We start from the raw sequence: 6,326 nt of genomic DNA, 5'->3' as shown, positions 1-6,326 counted from the left end.
ACAAACACACCCTCGCTCCCCCCAACTCACTAATCCAATAGACACATCTTTTCACACTAAGAGATACTTCTTTTCATTCCAGAAGACACATCTCTTCATTTCAAGATACTCCAAATTTATTGGTATATGAGTCATACCTAACAATTCTCCACCTTGATGAACATCCAACCCCTTAGGAGAAAATTTCTACCTTGCGAATATCTAGCCCCTTTGGAGAACTTGCAAAAATTCAGCCCCTTAGGAGAAAAAACATCATGGAGTTTCTTACACCAAAGTGGGTTGGGCGACAATGTCAACTAGCAACTGCAAACATTCAACAAGTTCAAGTAACGCAAAAACTTGTTGAAAATACCTGGTTTGATCTACTTTCCTGCTGCATTTTCATCATATGAGTGTACTCCACCTGCAACTGTACTCCCCAACAGTTTATATATATTATCATCAGATTTCATAGCTCGCAATGCATTCAAAATTCTTTGTTGTGCCAACATCTTGCTCTATTTTTTCCTAGTGAACAGCTTGCATGTTCCTCAAATGAGAATAGGCCCATCAAAGCCTCCCGCAAAAAACTCCTTGTTTGAAGAACCTGAATGAATCGATATTCGGATTCAATGAACAAGAAGTTCTATCCTTTGGATATCAACGAACAAAAAGGTTGAGGCTAGGCCGATATAACCGAAAGGTCTACGGACTCTACCCTTTTATTGTCACAGTCTCCACCACTATCAAGGAATGCACACTAGCTTCTTCATTTGCAAAAAATGCACTAACAAGTTTTCAAGATGAGTCATTTACAAGAATACCTTCACGTCTATTTATAGTTGCAAATAATAGATAACTAACTTAGAAGTAAAAAAGATGCAGCGAACCCGAGGAGGCGCCCTGAAGAATACGAAGTATAATAAACTCGCCCGCTCATATTCACTTAGTGCATTCGATATTATTCCTGTAACTAACGCAAACTAACCTTTCTAACATGCCCCATTAAGGATAGACTCGCCACGATCTATTCCCAAGAGAAGAATTAACCCATCAGAATTGGGAGGATACTCATCAATTGGCCACCCGACTATTGGATCTCAACTGCAAATTATCTAGCATTATGAAGGATCAGCATAAATTCTCTAATGTTCGTACAAGAGCTAAGACTTTCAATGTTGCACCTATCTGACGATTCCCATCATTGTAAGACTTGATTTTAGAATGAAATATAAGATCAAACAAACATTTCTAAAAAAACAAATGTATTGTATCACAAGATATGAACTGTTTTCTCTGCAGAAGATTGGAGGCACCAAGACAATGTGGCTAAAAGCCCCAAGAAAATAACTTGCAGAAAAGGCAGAAAAACGAAAGTCCTCTAGTGAAAGAGCATATCTAAAATTAACAATACATTTCTTCATAAAATAAAAACGGTTTATCTAAGAAAAAGATCACTAGCAAATTAAATTGTCTGGAGTACTCACGACAAATAGAAAATTTACCACTGCGAACACATTAATTCCAAAAAAATAAATAAGCTATACTCGAGAACAAAGAAAAACCCCTAATTCTCAGGGTTATAGCTACGACAAGTCTAAATAGATCCCCTGCAATGATAGTGATAAGATCCTCTTAATGTGTATTGCGCAAGGCTTAATCCGTCAAAGCCGACAACTTAACTTGGAACCTCTGCCGAGCTTAGGCGTGTTGTAAGATTCAAACCGAAGGGCATAAAGTCATCAGTATATGGACTCAAGAATATCAAATTATATTATTATTATGCTAGAATAAACCATCTATCACCCTAAGAACAAAATTCACTATTGATAAAAAAATCATTACATAAATATATATAAAAAAAAATTGGCATCGACGGAAATTGTTTAAATTTTCTAAATAAGTGATCAACACATTGACCGCAAAAGATTAAAAAGAAAATGAATGCCTCAAAATAAAGTGAGGAAAACAAAAGCGCCAAAGAGAAAAAAGGAAGAAGGAAAAGTAGTGAAAGATTTCTCAACTGAAGTGCATAACACAAGGCCTATCACGGATCTTACTATTTTTCCAAGTAAACAACCAAGAGTTTAGTCTTCTCCTTACTGCTAGAAAAAGAACTTGGCACCATTGGTAGCAGCTGCCTCTTACTAATTTTCCAAGCAAACGAATAAGAGTTGGTGTGCCCACCATGCAAAGTCCGCATGACGAAATGCCAAGGCCTACCCCAAATTAAGTGGCAGATATCCATTTCAACAACATCACACACTACTTCACATAAAAATTTCTTCCCAATGAAAAGATCACCTAAAATACTTACGTTACCATCACCTCTACCGTTAAAGGGGTTAGGATGTTTAGATGTCTTAAGTTGGAGAGCTTTTAACTATGACATTCTCACTACATCCACTATCTAAAATTAGTTTGCATACTTTTTCTTCAATCATGCATCGACTACTAAAAATAGCATGACATTGAAATGTTGGTGGTTGATTTGGAGCGATTAATATCTTATTTAAGATGAAATTCTATATTTCCCCTTCATCAGCAGCTATCTCCTAAATTTTTTCGGCCCCTTCAAATGGATATACTTCACTATTTTCAGCTTCTGGTTTCAGTTCCCCTTCAACTAACTGAACTAGTCAACGAATGAGAAATGCATTATAATGATGCCCAGCTGAAAACACAAATATTTTTGCAGTCCAAGACGATGATATACATTATCAAGTTGGAAGATGGTTTTGTTAGCTGCTTTATAATCTCCACATGCCGTTGAAGAAGAACCTGCTTGGGTTGAAGCTGGAGATCGACAAAAGTTTTGTCCTAAACCTTTTGAAGTGTATTTTGGTGACTCATCAGCAACTTTACGGGCGATCACTAAACTTGAAGCTCTATTAAATTGTAATACCACCTTATAAGCATTGTTCACAAGTTGAAAGAGATACCACACAGTTTTCATTTCCAATTTATTCCCTATGGATTCTTTCAATCCTCCAATGTATCTAGCCAAAATTTGTTTATTGGATTCATTAAGATCATTGTGGGCACCAAGGGGGTAAAATTCTTAAATATAAGCAGTCACCAATCGATTCTCCAGAGCGTAGCATTGATACTGAACGTACAACAACTACTCATAATCTGATGGCAGGAAGTGGTTGCACATGAGTTGCTTCATCTGAACCCATCTTTGGATTGATCAACTTCCCCCTCGTTGACAAGACTAAATGAGTTACTGCCACAATGCTCCTGCTCCACTCTTTCAATCTGCAAGCAACTAACGGACCTGTTCTCGAAAGATGTGTCCATGTATTCAAAATGCTTTGATGACTTGCTCCCAATCCAAGTAATCTTCATTGTGTAAATATCTGTCAAAATAGGGAATATCGATCTTTACCTTGCATTACTATAGACGTGATCTATTGGACAACAATTGGGGCGAGGAGCTTCGTCAATTATAGGTTCGTCCTCTCAATCAAAATATGAGAAATGAGTGTGTTTGCGATGTGGTCTATCGCCCTCAGAACTACCACGAGGTTCGGATCTTTGGGTACGCCTCCAATCGCGAGCCTTTATGGCAGTATCACCTGTAAACAATGTGGCCACCACTACAACCGGTGTGCTTGCCAGGTTTGCATTACCTCCATTCTTACTTGGTTGAATCTCTCACCACATTTCATGAATGAAGAGGTGAAGCTCTATAGTTAGACCATCCACCTTTTGTTCAAGATGAGATTGAGCCTCGCGAAGTGATTCCCAGCTAGGATCTTCATCATCAGCTGAGGTGTTACCGGCGTTCTCCATTTAACATATCTCTAGTGCCAATATGGTGTAGAGCCTAGTAATAGAAACAGTAACAATGGAAAAATCTACAACAAATGAGGAGAAAGAGACCTACCTTTGCAATACCATAAAAAAAAGGAATTCCTTCTAGAAAAAAACAAATTGTCTATATGCCCTCCCACCAACCTCTGGCAGAGATAAGAACACCACCATCAATTAGACAGATGGTCACCTATGGATAACCAACTAATAAGTCCACTAACATAATTAAAAAGGAACATTTAATAAAGCAAAGGAGGAAGCCATAGTACTAAAGATAAGTGGAGTTTTCCAGGTGAATGGCTACAGTAGGTTCCAAGTGAATGAGCTACATCAATTCATCTAAAGTTATATATTTCACCACGAATTAGCTTTGAACCTAAAGTTTTTAGATTTTGCTCTGAATTGGTTATAAATCGTAGGGTGAAAGTTAGATATAACATTTTTTAAGATCAAATTTTTGTTTATTCAATAATATAGAAACCATCAAGCACTCAAAACATTCATGATTTTAAATCACATATGACAAACGGAAGCTACCAAATAGTGTTTAATGCCTATGAAAGTGTTAATTTCAGGTATATCAAAATGTTGACCAAAAGGATGGATCTCTCTATATTATCAACATACAAACATTTACAGATGACAATTATATAACAAAGATAGCAAGTCGTGTCCACACTTAAGAGTAGCCAAAGCTACAAATTCGTGTGATTAAAAAATTTAAGTTTGGTGGATATAAATGATGAAAATAACTTTATACCAGAAATGGGGTTGATCCGCAATAACTCAAGACAATGTTTGCACCCCCTTCACCTTTGTAGCTCCAATCCTTTGCATCCTCGGACGTTAAGGTCATTGCCATCACATACAACTAAAAACAATTATACTAAACACGTAAATGACAAAATATTATTAAATTTATAAAAAAAATAAAAAATGAGCAATAAAATTTTCTGATGGCAATGGATGAGACAACCAAAATTCACCATCCAAAATAAAACTAAATAAATAAGGAATCTGCCAAGCAAACAAAAAAGGCTAATTTTAGAAAAACAGCATAAGTATGATAACAGAAGACCAATTGTACTGTAAGCCGTCAAAACTCTCCACTTTAGTTTCACCCTTAAATTTTAAAAAGTAAAGACGAAAACTGCAATGAAAAGAAAAATCAAGATAAAAAAAATAAAAGTGACATAACGCTGTATATTTGATCTACATGCATAATGAAAAAGACTAACTTTCAAAAAAGCATGCATGTATACACAATTATTTTCCGACTACCAAATAAATCTCTAATAATCATTCTCATGCTAGATTTAAGCAAAAGAATAACCAAAAAGCTCGACAAAATCCATAAAAACATTAGCACACAAGTCAAAGCCAAAAGACATCCAAAAAAAAAATTGAAAATGGGGTAGAAAACATTTACTATCATGTCGCAAGTTCCCGCTAAAGATCAATCGAATCTGGAAGCCAAACATAGAATTCAAGAATTTGGAGTTTATTTGCAAATAATGGAATGTAAAATTTAGTCGGGGCTTTGGAATGCATCAGAAGACATGATTTAGAACTCGGGGAGCTTGATAAGAAGTGAAGGAAAGAATGAAAATGAAGAAGGAAACCAAAGACATGCACAGTTTTGCAGTGAAAGGAAGCATAGGGAAGAAGTTTAGATTAGGAGAGGCTAGGGAATTGGAAAACGACAGAGGTTTATGATCCATAGCCGTTGTTAGCAGAAATTGAGTAAAAGTAAAGCAAAATTCGACTTCAATTCTGTAAAATGATAAAAACGCACCCTTTTTACCTTCAGTCACGGAGTTACTAAATCTTGGAATACTGTAGATTTAATTTGAATCCAAAAAGGATTTAACCTCTCGTCAACTTCACAGGTCGTCGTCCTCGTCGAAGCTTGCCCCCAGCGAGGAACTGTCACAAACTCCTCTTCTCACTCTCAAGCCACCGATCCCGCTCACGAACCAATTTTCCCTTCACACGCGAGAGCTTCTATTGGTTGAGAAAAATTTGCGCAAGTAAGACTTTCGGGGTGGTTATTCAAGGTTGTCGGGGGCTTATATCTAACTTCCCTATTCGAACTTCCCTATTCTAACTTCCCTAACTTCCCTATTCGAACTTCCCTATTCTACCTTTAAATTACAAATATATGAAAATAAAAACGTGAAACTTATTAGAAGATATAAATATGTTACAGAGAGATTATAAGTGGTATAACACGTATATAACCCCTCAATACCCTCTAAATAACCTTTGTAACGTACACAGCGTTGCTTAAGTCTTACCTACCCAAATTTTTCTCGTATTACTTCGGAACACTCCAATTAGAACCACAGAAATAGGACCCGCTCTTTAATTTTAGTTGAAGTGATTTTAATTAGATACCGGAGCCCTAAACCCAATAGAAAAATCCACACACCTACATTCCGCGAATGAGGAGTTTGAGCATACAAGAAAAATGAACACTTAAAAACAAATTGAAATTAATGAATATTTATAAGGTGCAGTAACTGTAT

The sequence above is a fragment of the Phalaenopsis equestris genome, unplaced genomic scaffold (assembly GCF_001263595.1).
Source record: "Phalaenopsis equestris unplaced genomic scaffold, ASM126359v1 Scaffold000094, whole genome shotgun sequence".
In the NCBI taxonomy this organism is placed as follows: Eukaryota; Viridiplantae; Streptophyta; class Magnoliopsida; order Asparagales; family Orchidaceae; genus Phalaenopsis; species Phalaenopsis equestris.
The sequence above is the reverse complement of the archived record's forward strand: the minus strand, read 5'-3'. Positions refer to the sequence as shown.